General features: G+C 36.3%; 1 protein-coding gene across 1 annotated transcript in view; it reads right to left on the bottom strand.

The window, feature by feature from the left end:
* Positions 1-21,121, bottom strand: part of LOC132938215 (protein dachsous) — a 134,530-nt gene extending 113,409 nt beyond the window's left edge. The window contains 1 exon segment of the mRNA XM_061004915.1: positions 20,507-21,121. The gene's annotated coding sequence lies outside the window, so the exon portion shown is untranslated.
* Between the last annotated feature and the right edge of the window lie 3,020 nt (positions 21,122-24,141).

The raw sequence follows: 24,141 nt of genomic DNA, 5'->3' as shown, positions 1-24,141 counted from the left end.
ATCGCAATGATTTATGAACTCGAAGATAAATGTAAATCCTATGCTAATTGTTATGGAGATTTGTCGGTTGAACGAAAGACATTTTCGAGCCCGACGACCCCGCCGCCGCCGCCGCCGCCGTCGACTTCTACGTATGCGATGATGCGATGGGTGTACTATATATATACGATTGTACGAACCCCGAACCGCGGGCCCAGGTAAATATACGGCCCCCGGATCGCGGACGTCGTGTATATTTTAACTTGGAATAATATCTTAAACGTCCGACGATCGACGGGCCGCTATAGATTCGCTTTGAAATCTCACACACACACACACATATGGGTAGGTTGGATACGTTTTCTATTATTCCACTTCGCCCATGCCCGATATAATCATAGATAATATAAGAATGGATAGGACATGACTATACCAGTTCCATATGGGGCCGTGTGCTTTTTTGGGGGAGAGAGAACGTAAAGAGAGAAAGACGATATGGGGCTTTTTAAGGTTATGTGCAAAACTATTTTATTAAACAATAATGAATAACATGATAGTCAGTTACATTTAGATATTTGTCAGTTTGTATTTCGATTGTTGTACCACTTGTGCCTGGAAAATTACTCTAAACTTTGTTAAATATTTAAAATATTAAAAATATTAATTATTATTTATCAATATTGTCATATCAATATTTGCACCATATAACCTTAAAAATAGTATCACTAAAGTTTCATGTGATAAGTTCTTATGTCCTATCCATTCTTATATTATCTATGGATATAATATAATATGTTATGATAACGGCGTACAAAACAGGCTTCCGCTATGCGTGTCGCGAAAAGGATGCGATATTATATTACGTATACCCATATAAACACAAGCGCCCGGCCTAATTATTACCATCGTCGAAAACTAGTATAGGTATATTATAATATTATATAATATCATAAACGGTGACCGCCGCAACCGTATTGAAAAGATAATAATAATATTATACGGTCTCGCGTGTGTGTGTGTGTGTATGTGTGTGTGTGTGTGTGCGTGTGTGTGTATGTGTGTGTGTGTGTGTGTGTGTGTGTGTGCATGTGTGTGTGTGTGTGCGCGTGTGCGCGTGTGTAAACTATAATACCCGTTGGCTGTAGCGGCGAGCAGCAGCGATACACATATTATATATAGGTAGGTACACGCACGCGCAGAACACAAAATTCTGTAGCCGTGCGCGTTATAATACGTACAACACGAACCGTGATAATATAATGTATAAGAAAAAACAATTGAGAAAAAAAAATTATAATTAGAGAGCTATGTAGGGACTTCTGGGAGATGAGATTTATACATATTTAGTTGAATACATCATAATATACGGTTGACGCGATGGTGATATTATAATTATACCTACAAATGTTTTTCATACAATCACACGAAGCGAGTTTCCATTTTAAATTATTTAACAACCCAAATTTGGCTAGTTTTCGGATATGAGTATATAATATATTATAATATTATTAAACTAAACAATATTTTATAGAAACACAAATTTCTCTCGATAAAATGATTTAAAAAAAAAAAAAATCAATAATCAATAACCCAATTACTATTTTTGGGAAAAAAACATTAAAATAATTGTCAATAATCAATCGCCATTGGTTCTATAATAGTTTTTATACATTTATAGGTGGAACATTCTAAAATACATGATCAACGATTTGTTATAAATCACACAAACGAGGCATTTTTTTCCCCGCCAGGAAGCGAGTTCAATTAATTTTATACAACACATTAGCGATATATTTCAAATACATTTTCTTCTTAATATTTTTAGAGCATATCAATATGTTATGCATAATAAAGTAATTTTTATAACACTCGAAAAAAACGTGGTCGTTTCGTTGATTAAACGAAACTGAATTGATCCACTGGTGAAATCGCCATAAAATAAAAAATTTCGCTATGAGATAAATATTTTATAAAATAAAAATAAATCGACGATATGATCTAAGTCATTCCTACCAACATATTATGATGATATAACTATATTATTATGCACTGTCTACGCTTTTGATGCAATTATGATGTACTCCACATGCCTAGGTTATGCGCGGCGATATTGGCAGAGGTTCGACCGTTGGGAAATCGATCAATATAACGTGAAAAGTTAAACACGTAAACGCACGACCGCTGTGAATATTATTCGTATACGTAAACCCTATTTAGGTGGGTACCGTCCCTTTTTTTTTTCTCTCGAACAGTAAAACATGATAATATACAAATGAAATGCTGCTATCAACAACGAAGTCAAATATATAGGTACGCGGGCATCGTCTTGAACCTAACGGCGGAACACTCGCGCGGTCATGGGTGTAACATAACATAATATACCTACAGGTATACCGCGTTCTAAACTGCCGCGGTTATTATAGATCTCGGGCCGGAGTTTTTTTTCTTTCTTTCCACCCAAATCTCGCCGTCGTCGTCCGCGTGGATGGACGTGTTTACTGCAATATAGTGCGCCTCGTATGCGTGCGCGGGGGTGGGCGGTGCACGAAAAACGATTTTCGACCTTCCTTTTCGCGTCGGTCGGCCTCTCCGGTAAAACAAAAATAGGGATGCGTTATTATATCGAACACACACGTACCTACGTCATCGGTCCACGTCTTGTCTTTCGGCGTTTTTTGTACGAGACCGCGCAAAGTACAGGTAGCCATATTTAATTGTACCGGCCACGAGGTGAACCGATGGCTGGTGCCGGGGTATACTATATACACCTCAAGGTCACCGTATTTTCTAACAATGTACAGGGCGATCGCCGCGGAAATTTATACAAACGCCCATATTGTGTGCGTCTGGGAACGCGTACGACGATCGCGTATGGGTCGCCCCCTCGCGGGTTGACGGCGATCTGCACGAGGGTCGGTGATGCAGCCACCTGCATTTAATACGGCCGAGCATTGTGTATAAAACAGTTTTTGCAAATCACTCTGTACACATAAATACACAATAATGGCACTCACGCACTCGCGAAGTCATATTATACATATATGTTATGTACCCCTTACAATTTAAGAGGGTTGCTAAAGGCCAGTTACCACGCGTACCTATATAATATATTGTATTATTGGTAGGTTGTACCTAAGTTTTATACAATACAATATGTACACATGAAAAAGCAATGTGGCCGTTCGCGCAGAAATATATTATTTTTTTGTTTAACGGAATTATATTGTCGGATCGCGAAGGGTGTATTTTTTTTTTTTAACGATGACGACAAAAGGGCCCCGAGGTGTGTGAACGCGGACGACGTAGGCTCCCGCTATACAGCTCGCTTCAACGTACATATATATATATAAATTTAATACGCATACGCGCTAATATGGGTACTGCGACTTGTAGTATCACTGCACGCCATTTTGAATAATATATAATATATATCCGACGCGATTTTGCTCTCGTTATGATTATCAATGATAGAAATATTAATGTTTTTATTTAAATCAGTCAGCATTTCGCCCCGGGTACCCATACGACGTTTTAGATACCTATATATATATATATATTCGTTATTATATACACACATGTACCTCGTGGTTCATATAACTTATACAGTTATACCTATTCGTAATAAATTTGAATAATGGGAAAATATATAATATGGCCATATACATATATTCCATCGCACTGCCGACCATACATTGCGTAATGCAATTTTTAATTCCAACACAATACAAAATAGTATAATGTGAACGAACCACATAGCGTAGGTACAGAGGTAACCACCTTACATGTCTTATGACCTTTATGTATACTATATTTATAACCATTTTAATATTCGCTAATACACAGTGCACATTAATTTTGTTTTAAAACCGTCTCGTTATAATATTTTCCGACCGTTTGGTATGCGCGTCTTGCGAGTGCTTGCGTATTATATATTATCCTACCTATAATAATAATAATAATAAAATACATAACGTTTGTACAATTGTACCGCCACGGTAGTGTTGAAATATTAAAAAATAAAAATATGAGATTTCGATTAATCGTGGACATGTGGGATGTGGGGCACCTCCTTCTCGATGTCCTCCTCTCCGCTGTAATGCTCAACACGAATAGAACAGTTCTCAGACATAGGTTATATTCGATGTACACAACACGAGTTTTTCTCGTAAACATAAATTTTCGAACTGCGAGCAAAGTTATAGTACGCAGTGATACTTTCATATTACGAAGTCTCACAAAAAAATTCGTTAAATAGAATAAAATAAATTTGGATATAATTTGGTTGTGATGGCTCTCGAAAACAGAGAATTATGTCAAATGGAAGTTTCACGGTATATACATGATAATATAAGCAGCGAAATATCGTATCGTTAGCGTCAGACGTGATTATTTTTTAATATTTATACACCCGTCATGTATCATAACATTATGTACAAACGTCAGCCCCATATGCACAATTTATAATATATTATGCACGCCACAATAAAAATGTATAATACCACTCGAAATATCTCGGGACCCGCGAGTCCTATACATGATATTAATATAAAGGTATAGGTAGGTACAATAAAAATAATATCGAAACACTTGTTGGTGTACGTACACCACGGCGACGGGCCGATACAAAGTACAACAATAACAACAACGGTTGTTATTGTTATTATTCGTTGTTATAATATGTACTTATACCGCGCATTATCCCATCGAGCGACTACTCGCTGAGCAGCTCTATACCAATTCATATTTCGTAGTGAACAAATTCCCCCCTCCCGTACCAATAAGGTGCAGCTAACGGCAGTAGCACAGCGCACCGTGGTCCACGGTGGATCGGCGTGCGGGGGGGGGGGGGGGGGGGGGTGGTCGAGGGGTTCACTGTTTTGTACTTCCGTGACAAGTGCGTTATCTGTAAAAGGGTATGCGTGTGCGACTGGCGGTGCAGTGGTGTCGGCGGGGTCGGGGGACCCAAAATGGAAGCAAAATTAGACCAAAACAAAATACATAACAATAACGTTTTTATAAAATACAAAATTCTAATGAAAAAACACGGACAACGGTCGTCGAAATAATGCGGTGCACAGCCGCCATCATATTATCAATACCTACAATCTATGAACGGTACTCAAACTTCTTCATTCCACCACGGATCCTTCGTTTCTTCACAACAGTGGCTCTCAAATTATTATAAGGACACATAAAGACAATGTTTTAATGTTGATTATTTATGCAATGATTTTATAACATTATACTATAAATATACATAAGTTATTATTTATGGAAAAAACTTAATAACGATTGCGACGCACGCAGAATACCGAAATCAAAATAAGTTCTATGTTCAAAATAAAATAATATATTATTAATCATCATCATCATTCTTTTTTCTTTTCTGTGTTACGAGTCCCCAGACAAAATATACTCGCGACGCATAATTTGAAATTTGAATACCCCTTTGATACAGTATATAATATACCAAGTAAGTATACGTTATAAGTTATAACGTACTTACAATATGTCCACGGCGAAGCGCCTGTACGTCATAATATATTTTATGATCAGAGAACGAGGCATTCTCTCTCGGTCTTCCTGCAGGACACGGAAAACTGCATCAGCTCATTGTAACGTACCTACCATATAATATTATAACGGGGATGTAACGGTATTATGAAATATTATATGCACGCGGTTTTCCCCTCTCGAGTCATGTTAGCGACGAATGCGTTCGGAAAATCGGTGAGCCCCGCAAAATACTTGTATACACGCATATAGGACATAGGTACTCTTCGCCTGCTTCGGTGGGGCCACTCAATAGGACTTACATAACATTGCAGTAAAATATGATGGGTAATATAATATTATTACTAAACACTTAACTATACCTATATTATAAATAAAGCTTAAGCGTATGCGTGTATGCTGCAGTACAGACGTATTATAGCATACGATGGTTTTTAAGTAAAATATATAAATTATATCTCAAACCTACCCGCGGTACACGTTGGAAAAACACGAATATTTTTATCTTTATATTATATATTATTATTATTATTATTACACATTACAAACACACATAAATAAACATGCGAGTATTATTATATTGTACTGCAGCTGATACGTAATGTCTGCGTGTGTGGATATTATGTACAAAGTGTGCACGGTAATCTGTTTTAATAGTTTACTATACATCTCGGGACGAACCACGGCTGCTGGTTGCGGCGGCGGACATAATGGATGCCACCGTACACACACACACACACACACACACACACACACACACACACACACACACACGATTATTATGTGTATTCGACAAAAGAATTCTGGAATTTTTATTCATTACTATAATATGTATTATTATTATTATTATTATTATGTATTTCTCTCTTCAGTCGTCGTCGTCGTCGTCGTCGTAGTCGTCGTCGTCGTCCCTACAAATCGCTATTTAATAACCCTTTTTTTTTCTCCCATCGAATCCGCGCTCGCGTTTGCCGCAGCAGCTGAAGCAGAAGCAGCAGTATTATATACACACGGTTTTCCTCGCGCCCTAATGACCGGTTAATTGATACAAATCGTCACGTGAAAAATTCTTGTGCGGTGTGTGCATCAAGCTTGTATGTATGTGTGTGTGTGTTAGTGTCAGTTGTGCGTGTGAGAAAACTAGTCATCGCCACCAACAGCGCGTATAATATAAAAATATTGCCGCCGCCGCTCCCACCGAATATTGGACGAAAAGAAAGAAAAAAAAAGAGAAAAAATGCGCGAACAGACCTGATGCAGAAGTCGTACGTACACACACATACATAGGGACATATATATATATATATTATATCAAACATAAGTCTCCTCCTCTGCGCGTACCGAAATATTAATGACGATAATGTTACCTATATATAAATGTGTACCTATACACACTGCACGAGTATATTACCCGCGCGCGTAACGAACGCGTATATAAACTATATATATTTTATACTTATACGCCGGCGCGGTTATTATTTTTATTGTGTTCCTCCGACCGGGAGATGGACATAATAATATAACATAATATCATACTATAAACACAATATATATTTATACGTACGCGCTTGCACGGGGACGGACGAAACGAAAAACGAAAAGCAATTTACGAGATAATACGAACGATAAAAAAATAAAATAAAAAAAAAAATTTGAACTGGGACGCGGCAAAAATTAACTCGGACGAAATATTATAAATATCTCATTGCGAGTGCGTACCCACTCGCACAACGCAACTCGCGCGCGCACACACACACACACGCACACACACACACGCACACTGGTATATAATAATACGCGTACAAAGTTAATTAACTTTTACCGCGCAACCGGTTTCCGTACGCGCGCGCGAGCCCGGTGATCTGCGCAGAGCCGTCCAACTGGCGCGCGCACACACGCACACAGATATACGCGCGCGCACGCACACACGTGCACTGCATATTATGCGTTTTACTCTGAATGGCATTACACCGCACAGACACACGCTCGCATCGTGTATCCGCGAGTCGGACTCGCGTATACCTCTATAATACACATATACCTGTGTCTGTGTCTGTGTTTATATACCTACCTATACCTATCATGTTGGGTATGTTATACATATATACCCATCGCGGTATATCGCGGTATATATTTGATTTTGATTATTTTTTATTTTTTTTAATTCTACTTTTTTTCCCCGTTCTACATTCTTTCGTTTATATTTTACAATCGCGGAACACGCGGCCGACCGCGCTGACGGCTACTGATATGTCTTCTGATCGCCGAGAGGGGAAAAATACGATTTGTTAAAATCTGTTAAAACATAGAATACCTATACTAACATAATAATATGTAATATTTATATAGTGTACCTGCACGATGTTTTGCGGACGTACGTTTAATCCGACAGTCGATGAGGGGGTTGAAAACGGTCGCGGCGGATATTAATCGACAAACGGCTTCATTAAGTAGATGAGGGTAGAATAACCCCAACCACAACCGTTCACCGTCGCCGTCACGCATTAGATCCAACAGAAAAATGTACGTAAAGTCAAACAATATATAGGTATCTACACCCTCGTCGTTTCACGAAAATCAGCAAATCCGATACGTTCCCCGTAGGTACGTAAATATAATATAAACGATCAAAACGTCCAATAGTCTTTAGAATATATAATGTGATATAATATGGATATTTAATATATAACTGGACCATTTATTTAGTGTTTTTTTATACGAACCGAGGTAATATATTATGTAGGTAATAGATTCTCATTTACCTATTTACAAACAATCGAGTTTACATAGATTTTTATAATAGTGCAACGACGATAATAATATAATCATATTACCTATATTATATTATTAAACACATATTTTGCGCGAGTGCAACGAGAGCGATATTTTACGCACCTACTTGGGTGTAACTTATTATTTACTATATATATCATGTTTATATACATTGTCAGTATCGTTGGCGCGCGTCCGCATAGAGACTTTAACGCGTTTTATTGTAGTTTTTGCCATACGAAACCGTCGGGCGCGCACACCGCGATTGACGCGAAACAACTCAGCGGTATTACACTGTTATATATATATATAAACGCGTGTATACCGAAAAAAATGTATTATAACATAAGGTGTATTGGTGTACACACACACACATATTCGAATAACAGGTTTTCGCGTGAATTCGTGGAATGACCGCAGCCGCGTTGGAGAGACGCGAAAATGTTTACGAGGTCGCGAAATTTTTAGGGTGTTTAAAGAAATAATAATGAAATATCCGTTGCATTGTTTTGTTGCATAGCGTAATTATTTTATTTATTTACGGATATATTATTTTATATATATATATATATAAACTATTACACAATACACGCCGCAATATATTTTTATACATTGTTTGATAGTCCGGGACGTAGGACGAAGGATATCGCCTCGTATAGATCGTACGCGAGAGATAGAACATACGGCAATGACGTGATTATATTATGTTTACAATACGCACACACTATTATATACCCGAGTGATATAAAAAGTTTCTCGTAGGTACCTATATGCACACATATATATTATATATATATGACGGTTAATAAAGTTTAATGTTCTCGAAGAGGTTGTGCGTTTTATGCGTTTATCGGTATCGAGGGAAAATATACTACTTGTACATATATAACTACATATGTTGGTACGTATTACACTAACTAAAGATGATTCCGGCAGATTACAATGTATATGTGTGTGTGTGTGTGTGTGTGTATGTGTAGATGGTAAGACTATTGGATAAGGTCGGCGGAACACTAAGTGATGCTCAGGAGGAATAAATACTATCTATATATACTGCACCACGTAGGCGTTTGACAAAAAAATAAAAATAATAAATAAATGTGAGGGAAAAAATAATAATGGTTTTTTTGTCAACCCTGTGCGCGCGAGATTCCCGAGAAAAACCTAATAATAATATATATAGTATTATAAGTCGTAATATTATGACGTGTATTTGTGTGTGTTATAGAAAACGTCATAGACGAAACGTGTGAATCTAATAGTAAAGTCATGGCGGCGCGCACACTGACTGTATTTTTTCTCCTCCTTTATTATTGGGTACATCGTAGCAAATAAACAAAAACGTTAAATTAGGACAATAATCGTTAAGATTTTAATCGACGCTGTGCACGACGACAACACCATTAACTTTTATTTTATTAGAAAATTAATTTAAGTTATTGAGCGTAACATTGAGAAAATGGTTTTTATTGTATTATTACGCCGTTTGATTTTATTTTTGTTTTAGTTTATTTAATGATTTAATCGCGGAAAAATTCTCCACCGCTGCCATTGTACATTATATTATATTCTTACTGTAAGAATATTACAGGTTCTTTAGTCGTTCCATGCACATATAGGTGTCTTCATGTATGTATATGATACTATATGTCTATATGTATAACCGTAAAGGTAGGTTCTAACTCTATATATATAAATGTGTGAATTAGTTAAATTCGTTACGTGTTGTTAAGAAAAATAAAAAAAACGCACAAAACTGAATATAATATATTAAGCTAAACGGATATATTATTATTTTTACTATTACTACACACCACACATACACATTCACATTCACAATATATGTATACACTAAACACACCTGCATAATAATACAATAATTTTTTGGTGTATGTATAGTAATAGTATACCAGCCGACTATATTATCATATATGTGGTTGAATAATGTTTTGTTTATTAGACGGACACTCGATTTGTCGTGAGGTATTTATACGTATATCTAACACGATAATATTATACAATATTATATACAATGTATTAGTATATAATATATAGGTACGCGTCTGGCACGTAATAATAAATATAATAATAATAAAAATAATTCGCGTCTACGAATATATAATATAATATTATAATATAGTTAGTACATTATTATCATCGTATACCAAGTAGGTATAATGTATAGATATATATTCGCGTATTTCGGTCGTCAGATGAAAAAAAAAATCATTAGACGTAACAAATTGGTATACACGTGTAGGCAATAATAATAATATGTAAAGTCGCCTCGTCAACTACACACGCACGCACATGCATACACACACACACACACACTCACACACACGCGGATATAGTAAAATAAAATGTGAAAATGTACCACTGCTGCACATGTGCAATCATTATTTTTCGCGTAGGTACTCGTCGAGTAATTTAATATTTCATATTATGTACATAGATAATAATATATAATATAATATATCAATCGGAATATTCTAATAAGCGTCTCGTTATATTCGATAAAAATGTATATTGCATAGTAACTTTATATATATATATATATATATATATATATGCGTGTGTGTGTATAAATATAATTATTTATGTTTACGCGCGTTCGATTTCGATTTATAAAAAAATTGAAATTTTTTCTTAAAAAAAAACCACATCACATATATATGGGACACGCGTAGAACCTACATGGACACCTGCCAAGTTTAGCAAGTCCACCACAAGTTTGTCACCTCGTCCCACGGATGCGTATATATATATATTAGATTTAAGTACAATTTAATATAGGTATAAGCATTACAATATAATAACGAAATATACGCGCTGCAGCAACATAAGGCCGTGGGTCTCCCGGATATCCGACTCCATGGTATGTATGAATCGGCCGGCGATTTATCTTCATTATAATCGGCTCAACTATATATATATATTAAATTATTATTACACCGCACAGCATGGCACCTAACCATCCCCGACACGATTTCGTATTATTTTTTTTATTTCAATCGGTACATTGTGTCGACTCCGTGGCGGCACGGGGAGAATGCAATTCTAATGTTTATATTTTTTAAAAAGAACACCACCGAGGTTCACGAGATTCTGGCACCCGGATAGACTATTTACGAGGACGTATTGTATTTATAAATACATATTATATAGGTATAATAATATTGTCAATAACGCGACTATATAATAATTTAACGGAAAATAATGGACACGTCGTATATAATACACTGCGATAATAGTGTTATATAAATTAACGTATATAATATTATATTATATTATTATGTAGCATACACTGTCTCGCCACCGTGCACTATGTTCAGTGTTCATGACAATAATAATAACAATAATTTATATCTCGTCTCGCGTCGCGTCCATCTTCTATAATATAATATTCGGCATACATAATAATAAATAATAATAATAATAATAATATGGCCATATAGGCTACAGGTATCTATATAATATCCGTTCGGCTAACCAGAGCGCAATTAGCCACGGTTTCACGTTTGTAAAATATAATATGTGCTTTTACGGGAGTGTTTTCTTTCTTTCTTTCTCCCCCCCCCCCCCCCCTGTTAGTACTGTTAGTAGGCACCGCTCGAAACCAGGAGACGGAATCCGTCGTATATTATAATATACTATATTATATTGTGTTCGAGGAGCTAACGAGCGCGCTGCGGTGAATAATATGTATAATATGTTATTTGTACAAACACGAAAACGTAAACGAATATATTATTATTACTACTACTATTATTATTATTATACGCGCTCATTGTGCGCGCACAACTCACACACATGCTTATACACGGATTGAAATTATTTTTACAATATTAGTATGTTCGGGCGAAACGCCTAAATAATTCCGTATTTAACACACGTTTATACGATATATTACAATATAATATTGTGCACGCATATATAATATGTCCAACAATAATATAGCTGGACAGCTGGTGGAGAGATACCTATGATGATATGTCCGTGTATTCGTATCCCAGAAGTCGCTTCGGCATGCGGCGGATCGACGAACATCATATAATCGTATACCGAACACCACGCTGCTGGGTATAGGAGGTCTGGAGGTAAATATGTGTAGGTATACGAGCGCGATTAATCACACGGTGCCGCAGCGATTTTTCATATTTTCAAATATAAACGATTGTATACCTACCTAATACGATATCACTCAATACGTAAAAAGTACGAACGAGCGAAACAACAATGCGCGCCGCATAAAATAGTAGGTAGTAGTTTATAATAATAATATCATGATATTATAGTATAATGGTCTCGATAAACATAAAAAAATAAATAAATATCGAACGCTATTATAAATGTCTACGTACATATTATTATATTATACAATATACGCGATGTGCACGTTCTTATATTATAAAAATTCAAAACGATATTCTCAATTATCGAAAATGTTAATTATACAGTCTATTTTTATTTTTTTATTATTATACTATTATTATTCGCCTCGCGTAATATTACGTACCTACACATGTACCTGTGTGTGTGTATATACATGATAATATAATATGTATATATTATATTGTAATCTGACCTTAGAAATATTTTATCGATTATAATTTATAATTGATTTTCATTTCTGAAATGATATGGTACTGTATACAAATTAAATCGACTATATTCGAAGCGGAGTGTAAGTAGCTGCGGCACCTACCTATCTAAAACACACTGCAGCATTATAATATTAAATATTATATTATATATTGTATATTCACGCGCGTTTAGTTTATACACAAAAAACGTATAATTACTAATACAATGCACAAAATGCTTCTTAAAAAAAAAAAAAATGATTTAATTTTATCCTTAATGGTTCTTACACGCCTAATGCATCGTCGTAAAATATAATACGTTTTGGGGTATCATTTTTCCACAACTAATAAAATAATTATATTGAAGTAAATAATATTTTGATCATAAAATAATAACATTAGCGAACGCAATAAAATTACGTTTGATATATTATAATACTTAATTGTTTATAGCACGAGTTTTTTTTTAGTATACATATATGATATAAATATATTCAGATGGACGTTCGTCACATACGTACAATTGTTCAGACTTTCGTTATCTGTAAAACGTGTATAATATTACCTTTTTATTTGTGACCTATACCTAAGTAAATATTATAAATCGATTCAAAATAATTAATTGTTATTTTACTTTTAAATAACTAAATGTATAATAATATAATAAAAAAAGCAATTTAAAAACAGAGAAATTGCATATGGAATAATTTTATATCAGTGCACAAAGGCTGCCTGAATATGATACAACAGTATTAAATTAATGTTTAAACGGTTTTACGGATAGAACGATATACTGGCCGGTATAATATATATTATTATAAATAATATATCCTAGAGGTGTATACGCCAAACAGATTGTTTTTTTTTTCACGTGATTTTACCGATATTTTGTGGAACACGAGGAGTCGACACGTTCGTGTTCTCCAGCGATATCGTTTTCCCGTTTATATATATTATAACATACGATGATTTTTGGCGTCGTCGTCGTCGGAGGCTCCATCAGCAGTGTACCACAGATGCCGTGGTGCGCGGACACGGCAGCACCGAGATGACGATAAGCGCGCATTACACGCGGGGCCCCCGAGGTTATACGCCTTGTCCGTATACAAATTGTATATACGTATATGGTATATATAGTGTATAGTGAACCGAGCGATTGACGTGTTACACACGGTGTTCTCCAAAAGATACAATAATATATAATAATAATAATAATAATATTTGGAAATAAGTTTGGTCCATTAAAAAAACACACATCACACAACACTGTGGGTTTTATCGCACGTACCCGCCGCCGAAATTAAGCTTCTTATCGTGCTGTGGTCTCTCGATGATATTCCACATAACACACGAGACGATGCGACTGCAACGACGACAACAATAATATTTGCTTTCTACACGCACACTCACTATATTATACATTATTATTATTATTATTATTATTAAACTCGTACATGAAATTGTTGTCCTGCTGCAGTTGATGAGATTTGTGACCGAGACAACACGAACGTGCACGCGCACACTGCACTCGCACATACTTCGATACCTAATAATATACAGCGGGGTAACCGGTAACCGCTGCTACCGTTTTTCTCTCGGTAAAAACAATATTAAGGGTCTCCACGTAAAAGTTGTCAACCTATCGGGTCACTATATGGGACGGGTGTAATTTCATTGTTTTTTTTTGTTTATTTGTATTTTAGTCGCTAGAACAAAATGAAAAGCGATACCTATAACCTATATAAAAGAGGGCGAATTTCGTTTCAGTGTGGATTGCTTGTGCTGAAAAATAACGTACATTTTACGACGTTTTAAGTACCTACCGAGGTCGTGTTGGTACAAAGCGAATATATTTTCGAATAACACGCATTAATGGATGCTGTTGCTACACGATAGATGAGAAGGAGATGCGACGGACGACCAACCGACCCGTTTGTCGCGCCGCCGCTGGTAACAGTAATAATAATAATAATAATAATAATAATAATAATAATTGCTCTACAGACACGGCGCGGTTCTTATTCGTCATCATCATTATCATCATCATCATCATCACCATCGCCATCATCATCATCATCATCATCATTAAATCGTTATTTGGTCGTCGTCGTCGCCGCGCCACAACCATTGCCGCACCACCCTCGGTTCACCCACACCGGACAAAAGTCTATATTATACGTAGGTATACACGTACACGACGACCGCGAGGGGGATCCATTCGAATTTGAAGCCCGGGGCGTTCCAGGGCATCGGCAATCATAAATCATCTCAACGTATACACGGGATCTATTATATGAGCGCTGGCATGTATATATATTATACCTATATACTACAGCAACGTAGTATATAGTGCGCGTTTGTGTATGTGTGTGAGAGCAGTACGCGTGCGTGAATGCGTGGACCAGATTACAATGTGAGAGAGTGCGGGGACGACAATATATATATATATATATATTTAATATAATATTTATATTGTGTGATGTGTACGCGGCGGTGTGGCCAAGTCAGCAGGAGACGACGAGATTCGGTATAAGAAAAGAAGGAAAAAATCCGCGGTATATACAAATATATATACGAACACGTCATGTGTACGGGTAACAAAAAGTTAATAGACAGCAGCGAAGGGTCGATTGGCGCCTTAAATAATAATAATAATAATAACAATAATAATAATAAAATTCGAAATTTGCTTCGAAATTGAATAATATATACCTATATATTATTATATATTATGTACCAGAAACGACGATAAAACTACGGGGTATATCAAAGAGGCGCAAGTACATTTAGGCAGTTACGGGGTATTAAGAAAATGACATAATACATAGGTATATAATACGTATAATATTATATAGGTAGATGCATTATATTCGTGCCATGGTATAGAGTCTCGAGCAACGGGCCGAACGAATTTTAGAAGAAAATGCGATTAGAGGTACTCGTTATCGCGGGCTTATGAACTATTTTTTTTCTACTTGAGAAAGGTACGACACGAAATATGTGTATAATAGCACTTATGAAGCATTAGTGTATTTCCGAAGGATAAATGATATATACATGCGTATTTTGTGTGCGTGGCATGCACGAATGACAGACGGAGATAATTTCTGTGAGAACTGTGTATTGTCTCCGTTTTCATTAACTCGTCATTACCGCGTTAACACAAATCACAGTTGTTACACTAATGCCTAAAAATAGTTGAAAGAATATGATTTTTTTATGTTTTTAATATTAGTGAAGTATGGTATCTATAGGTAGGACAGATAGGTACTATATACCCACCTATGACGGCATCTTAACAATTTTTCACTTCACTATACCTATAAAACTAATGTAGTTCACGAACTTAACACAAAATGAATGTAGATTTCCACTATTTGAGGCACCTAATTAAAATTGTTCTTATATGGTTATATTTAAAATAATTTCAAAAAATTCGTCATGAATTCATGGGTGTCGACGTATGAGAAAGTTATGAACTGAATTTTCAAAAAAATATTAATATTTGACATATTGTTAAGAAATTATTGATTAATCACTTATAATTAGAAAAATTATTATTAATGCACTATAATGTAAAAACCACACTTGATTACATTTTTTCAATCAAAACCTTTTCTTTTTGTTTTTATTTCTTTACCGCTCAGAGAAACTCTAAACATTTTCAAAGTAGGTGCCTATACTTCTAAATTATATTCGACGATTTAAACCGTTAGGTATGTAGCGTTGTAGCACTATAGATAGATATATATTCAACACTTTTGAATCCAATCAATTTCCTGGAAAAATCTAAACAGAAAGAAAAGAAAAAGATCATTCAAAAACCAATAAGGTAAATTTCTCTTTTTCAGAATCAAAAACCTAAATATAATATGGGTACCTAACAATAAATATAAAATGTCAAGTTCCATTCTGGGACTAAATGTTTCTGAGGATTAAACACGATTATATAATAAAACATCTAGCCATTATTACACTATAGGTATCTCTGCCTTTAAAGATCTTCAAATGTGCCGTTGGAAATGTAACGGAACATTTTTTTTTTCATATATCTTACACATACGCTAATAAATAATGCTTAACAGCAACAGAGATGACCATTAATCTATGTTCGTCGAATGACACTCGACGGTGATTCTGTAAAGTAGGTGTAGGTACCTATATCATGTTCGAGATTCTTTTTTTTGGTTATTATAAAATTGTAAACGTCTCAGAACAAAGTATTATAATATGTACCCTGTATAGTCCCGGCAGTACGCGTTTATTGACGTGCAATGTTTTACAATACCCGAGGGTTATAGGCATTTTTGAACGAAATTCGGCACGTACGGTCTTTGAAGTCCACTTGTTACCTATATATATACGGTGCACCCAATCTACCTGCGAGTCGGCAAACGTCCTTTGAAGTTAAGTAAAGATTTTATTGCACCTATAGAATACATGTAGGTATTCCACTATTCCCAATGTTTGTACCCGCCGTAAGTCAACAAGCAAACATTGTTTCTATCGCCAGACAATATCATTTATGTTTATACCAGCTATTATGTAAGATTATTATATATAAATATGGATACTTTACAACTCTCGTTGCGTTCAACGAGAAAATAGAGAAAAAAACCTAACCGATATTTGTGCAACGCGAGACACAACACTTGTTTTAAAAGATGGAATTTCACATACATAACGAGTTAATAAAACCTAGAAATGAGTGGTGTTTATTATGGAAGCAAGTAGGTCTCCTCTCTGCGAGTTTATCTCGCAACGATGCTGCTCTTTTTTAATATCCACAGATTATTATTATTTTTTTATTATATGTGATATGTGTACACACACACACACACACACACACACACACACACAAGTAGACTACGTGAGCTGAATATTTCGAGTCTACGCGGTGTAACTGACTTCATCGCGAGCTTCTAGGAGAAACGAAAAAAAAAAAATTAAAAGAAATCTTACGTATACGCACTCTTGAAATATGTAATATATAATTTAGAGGAAACGCTGAAGTTGTTAGAAACAAAATATGAACATTACGGTGGTGAACGATTTGAATAATTTTATAATTACGGATAGTCAGTTGTACTATAAGGGTTATTTATTCTTGTTATTTTTTTGTCCGTTTTATAAAAACCAATATTACCTATATATATCCTTACGAACACCAAAATTCAACGTTAATCGATCAGATATGTCGGGTAGATAGGGAGTCTGTTTCTTTCATTCCGCTCTAACCCTCACCCCACCCACTCATCGTCGCTCTCTATATTTCTCTATCTCTCTCAAGTCTTCAAGACCTCTTGCACCGGTATTTGTGTCGCATAAAACAACATGCACGACTCGGGTTTATGGAAATGTACCATAATTATCTGTACATACGGAATATTCGATTGGTGAGTAGGCTGAACGAATAACCTGACCATTCGAATGTAAAATAATAGCCAGTCTACTACAAATTAACATAAAATAGTTTTTTATCTTTTAAAAAGTTAAAACGAAACAAAACATATCACGCGGGATAAACTAACTCAGTATTGGTAGAGGTATCCATATAATATATTATATACCTACTATACATAAATACAAGTTTGTGTGTACGACCAACTCACGCTCGGTGACACGCTGTACGTCATCAACAGTTTTCCGGTTACACCTTTTTTGTAGGGTTCGACGAATATTCAGCACACTTCTCGTACATCATAGGAAGAGCATATTCTAGGAGATATTATAAATACTTACTCGGTTTTATTTACATTTTAAGTAAACTATTAGGATTTTAACGAGACACCGTTATATAATGGCGTTTTGACAGGACATAATATACCATTTGAAATATACACCTATTTAGAATAAATACACACACAAACACACCTCGTTTACATATTGTCACTCATCACTGTGGATCATAACAATCATAATATCTGTGTACAGTGAAAAACATATCCAGTGTCACAAATAGGAAAAATTTTCAAAAGGTGGGGGCTCAAAGTATTCATTGTGAAAATAATTTTTATTAAAATAAGCTACTCATATCTCATTCTACTCATATTTTTGAAAGGAACTTTTAAAAAATAGAAAATTGAGGGGAGGTTTGCCATAGTGTCTGCACCACAAATAATATTCTTTGCAGCTTGTATATTTATTATTTAATATGCTTAAAAGTTAAAGTTTAACGGACCAACGGTGGACGCAGCTATGCGCAGGGTTAACGAAGCCTGGCACGCGTTTTTTGCAGCAAAATATAATCGGACGTAACAATAATATATAATATAGTACAGCGGGATGGTAATATAATAATATAGCATATAGATATTTGGATAATATAACATATGTACACATACGCAATAATGGGGTGTGAAAACAGATATTTCTCACGCGGTTTCCTAACAATATCTACAAAGTTCTATTCGACGTGTCAACAACACTCAACACAACACGTATTTGTACCTATACATATCATAAAATATATTGTGTTGTGTATAATATATATGACTACACCGGCGACTAAGCGGGGCCCTTTGACGGCGAGGAAACAAACATCCTTTACATAATAATAGTGATGATAATAATGTGCTGTTGTCGTGCGTATTGTGCTGCATGTGTAAAGGCCCGACAAAAGAGGCAATAAAACGTATAGGCGCGAAGGGGTTCCTCTATAAACGTGCAGCCTGACAGTATAATATATATAATATTATAAAAACGGAAAAAAATACGTTCGTTTAGCCCCTGTGACGAAGTTATATACGCGTACATCGTGTATTCGTGTATATATATATAGTTAGGAGGTATATTATTCTATGCCGAAAATATAATTAGAAATACAAAGAACCGGCGACAGACGCATCCACCCGAATTCGGTAATAACATAAATCTTAAAACGGGAACGAGTGACAGACAGACGAGCAAATATTTTCAATAATATTTTACTGGGTTTGGTTTCTTTTATTTTTTTTTCGGTTTTTTTTCATGCCTCGTTCGCTTACGTCCGCCGAATCCCGATATTATATACAGCACACACGCATTATCAAAAAACTGGTACGAATTTTCGTTCACCACCGCCACCTCTCACCACCACATGCGCACGGCCGTATCTAATAATGCGGCGGCGGCACACGGTGCGAGCGTATGGGAAAAGTGTTGTGCGAAAACGTCGTGCGGGAGACTTGAACGCAAGTGAAGTAAGTAATAAAATATTACAAGAGACTTTAACGCACACACGTGAGTTGAATATAAATTCCGACCGGCGACCTCTATGTTTTATTTATTAGAAAGGGAAAAAATTGTACATAGTTTTACCGGACGGAACATCTTTTATTACATATTACACACACACAAATACATATACATATAAATACGATATATATACTGTATAAGTACACTAGATATGAGTATGTTAGCTAAATATGTTATGTCATCCGAATATTTGCTGAACGCACGTGCGAGCGAACTTTACGAATATATAGTATTACAGACTACAGTACCAGCAAATCGCAATGAATGGCGAAAACAAATATGTTATTAAGACCGATAACCTAGCCTATACCCTGATATATCACGAATAAAAGTATCGTATTATTTACGACCGATTACAGCAGCTTTATCCCGTTTAAGGGTCATGGGATGGAGACAACGAAAGTTCAGTTATTTAGTACCTGTATCCTGCAATGTCGATTCCCGTGGACGACGATGGGTCGTCGTTGTAATATTTGTATTAATCCAAAAATAAGCGAGTGCGTATCCAACAGTGTACAGTGTGCTGCGACCGCACAGTAATCTTACTAAAATAACAACCACACGCGATGAGATTGAATTTTCGGCGCACTGAGAATATAACGATTATAGATATAATATCACCGCGAAAACTCACAAAAATCTATACAAAAAAACGGTTGCAACGGAACGAGCACAGAATTTACGCACTTTGCACGAACAAGCGAACCAACGGGGTAGGATAAAAATATTAAAACCTTTATAAAAATATTTAAAAAAAAAAAACACTAAACACACCGCGCACGCACACACCGAAAAACGAAAACACGATGCGTCGAAACGGAATTATTATGATTTAATAAATATGCGATCCCTCAGCCAAATGAATAAACGCATAGAGATATAATTTATTTTCGATTCACAACGAGAGCGGAGTGGAGAAAATAATAATAATATTATAATAATAATGGCTTGGAAGCGGACACAAGAGAAAAATTATAAAAACCGGCGCGCGCGCCCGAACGTACGGTAAGGCGGTTGTGCAGTGACTGACTAGGTCCCGGTCGGCTCCAGAACTCGTTTTGTGCGCTCGCCACAAGTGCGGGCAGCGTGGTCGCTCCTGCGCGTGCGTGTGTCAGTATGCGTATGCTCGCCCGCGGAGATCGTGCGCGTGCGCGCGCGGGCCAGCTCCTCTCGGGTGTCGCGGGGCCCGCGATGCGCGCGCCGCCTTCACCGACAAGGATCGCGGGTACCGCCGCCGTGTGGTACGTCGACCGCGCCGTGGCGACCCGACAAGGACGGCGCGAAACAGGTTTTCAGCCGCCGCCGCCGCCGCCGCAGTCCGAGAGTCGGGCGCGCGAGCTGCTATTATAGCTCCTCGGTGCGCGGCGGCCGCGTGTACCGGGCGGCGGCGGATGCCGGCCGAGAGCGTCGGAACGATTCCGAGTCGGCCGGCGCGCATGCGTGCGGCACGGTGCGTGCGCGACGCCCGACGGACGAGCCGGCCGAGCGCCTCACTTGGCTTTCGCCCGCGCGTACGCGTGCGACTTCTTGCGGCACGCCAGACAGCCCTTGGCGGGTTCGGCGACGAATCTCATGACAGTATAATGTAAAATAATATAAAAATCATAATATTGTAAAAATATTTTAAGTCATTGTGTTGCCCGGACAAGACGCAGACGACGGACGTTTTCGACTACACCGCATAGGCCACCTACCGCTGTCGTTGAATTTAAAATTGTTTGGACTATCGCATGACGAGAGTGTGACACAATCATTATTGTTGTTGTCGACAGTGCTCGATCGGAGGGATATTGCCAACCTCCAGTCGATTACGCGTCTATCGAGTTTTCACAAAATCGGACAAAATTCCGGGTACCTCCAATTATAATTTAAATTTTTTTTAAATTTTTTTTTTTTTTATCAATTTCGATGATTTATTAACACCATGGTATGTAATACAATATTAACATATTATTTTTCAACAATGTCATCGCTGCAGCTATTTTCGGGTTAACCGGTATTTTCAGTTTTTTGGTTTAACAGTATATTATAATAATTCTCGTACACCATGCGCGGTGTATCATATGGAAAATACAGTCAGCTCTGGTGTCAACATAATTTACATTACTCTTAATATATCCATGTGTCAGTAAGTCATTAACGCGTTAAATTTATTAACGACACAGTTTTAATTCATTTGTTTTTAGCCCAATAGACCATATTATTATTATTTCTATGATATTATATAATAATTATATATAAGTATTACAGGTACGTAATTATTTGCTTTCCAACTTCCGTTTTCGTGTTGCGGACTTTGCAATACGCATTATAACTTATTGGTTGTTATTATATTGTATTACTATAGTCAGTTTCGATTTGTTTTCGAGATAACTTATATATATAGAGGTAGGTTACCTAGCTATATATAATGCTCGACGAGAAAATGGTTTCCATTATTGTGCTATGTACCTATACATAAATATCGACAAGGACTTAAACGCAATTCTCCTCCTCGTATCTGCAGTAATGAATTGCACGCGAGGCACAGAGATAGGTAGGTAGGTAAGTAAGTAGGTACACTTAGGTACCTATTATTTATATATGTGAAAAGGTAGGTATACTCTAGAACATTAGTTAATATCGGTTATGATTGAAATACGTAGGTAGGCTCCCTTTTGTATTTCGTCAATAATACAATCAATTCCATGTCTTTATTGTATTGTGCGGGGGAGTCGTCGATGATGATGTGGTATACAATATAGGTACTATCGGCGTCTTCCAGCTCCAACCACTCGTTTAATTAATATCATATGCAACATTATATTAGTAGGTACTCGGTCGCGGAAACGTCGAGGTATACTATGTAGGTATACTTATGACGTGGTCTCGTGGTCCGTCGCATAGTTTGTACCTATATATACCTACCTTGTTGCCAGCTCACGGGTCAGTGTTATGATAATATATTATATTAGAAATCGACCGATCTCTTCTCCGTTCGATATATATGTATATAATATTATAAGTAGCCACAGAATATAATATATATATATGTATTGACGACAATATCGCTCGTCGTACATAGTAGTCGGCTCACGTCACATATATTATGTATAGTGGGCTATATAGAGCTTATATACAAACGGTTTGTGTATAATATAAGTTGGCGTGTATATAATATAATATCGCGTACTTATATATTATATTATACGGTGCGCGGCAACGTTACACGCGTATTTTTACACGTCCGTTTTCTCGTTCCTTTATAAAATGGCGTATTTATGTGCACCGCACCGAGTTCCGGGGAGCACATAGGTACGCGACGTCTTATCGTTACGCTAGTCGCTAAAGGTATTGGGTAGTTGTGGTCACTTGTGGTCACGGTCGGTTGCGGACGAGCCAATTTTATTTACGTGTTATTCAAATACTGTGCATCAGTATAATAATATATAATATGAGACAGTGACGGTGCGTGCGGCTCTGTATGTAGCTGCCGCCTAATGGCCGAGGGTTATTAGTTTTTTTTTCATTCAATCCACGACTTAATTGCAATAATATTATCTTAAAAAATGTACTTACAAAAGTCATTGGAAAGGCTAAAAAAATATTCATATTTTGTATAAATTTTTCTGCGTTCAAGTGCGCTTATAATAACATATAGGTATAGTGGAAAATCAGTCATATTGGTCTTACGCAGTGATTTGTGAATTTTGTCCGAATGTAAATTTTCCATACATAAACAATAAACATATATTATAATTATAGTAAAAACCGGTACTAAAAACAATACTCCAAAATAGTTTCATGTGGTCATCACTCAACATAGTATTATATTTGACACAGTTTGAAGATTAAACAGGTATTATTTTTCGGAACTTTCCCAGTACTTATAATATAGTTTACAAATAATTAATCGTAGTAAAGTGTACCTACGCAAATTGCCAAATTAAATCGTCTTGGCCTAAATCGATTCAAAATATTTCATAGCGTAAATCGAAGAAGATATTAACTATTGAGACAAAATCGATTAGATCGATCACGTTTATAATAGGCATTATACGAGTATCAGAGTATA

This window comes from Metopolophium dirhodum, chromosome 2, assembly GCF_019925205.1.
Source record: "Metopolophium dirhodum isolate CAU chromosome 2, ASM1992520v1, whole genome shotgun sequence".
Classification (NCBI taxonomy): domain Eukaryota; kingdom Metazoa; phylum Arthropoda; class Insecta; order Hemiptera; family Aphididae; genus Metopolophium; species Metopolophium dirhodum.
The sequence above is the reverse complement of the archived record's forward strand: the minus strand, read 5'-3'. Positions and strand labels throughout refer to the sequence as shown.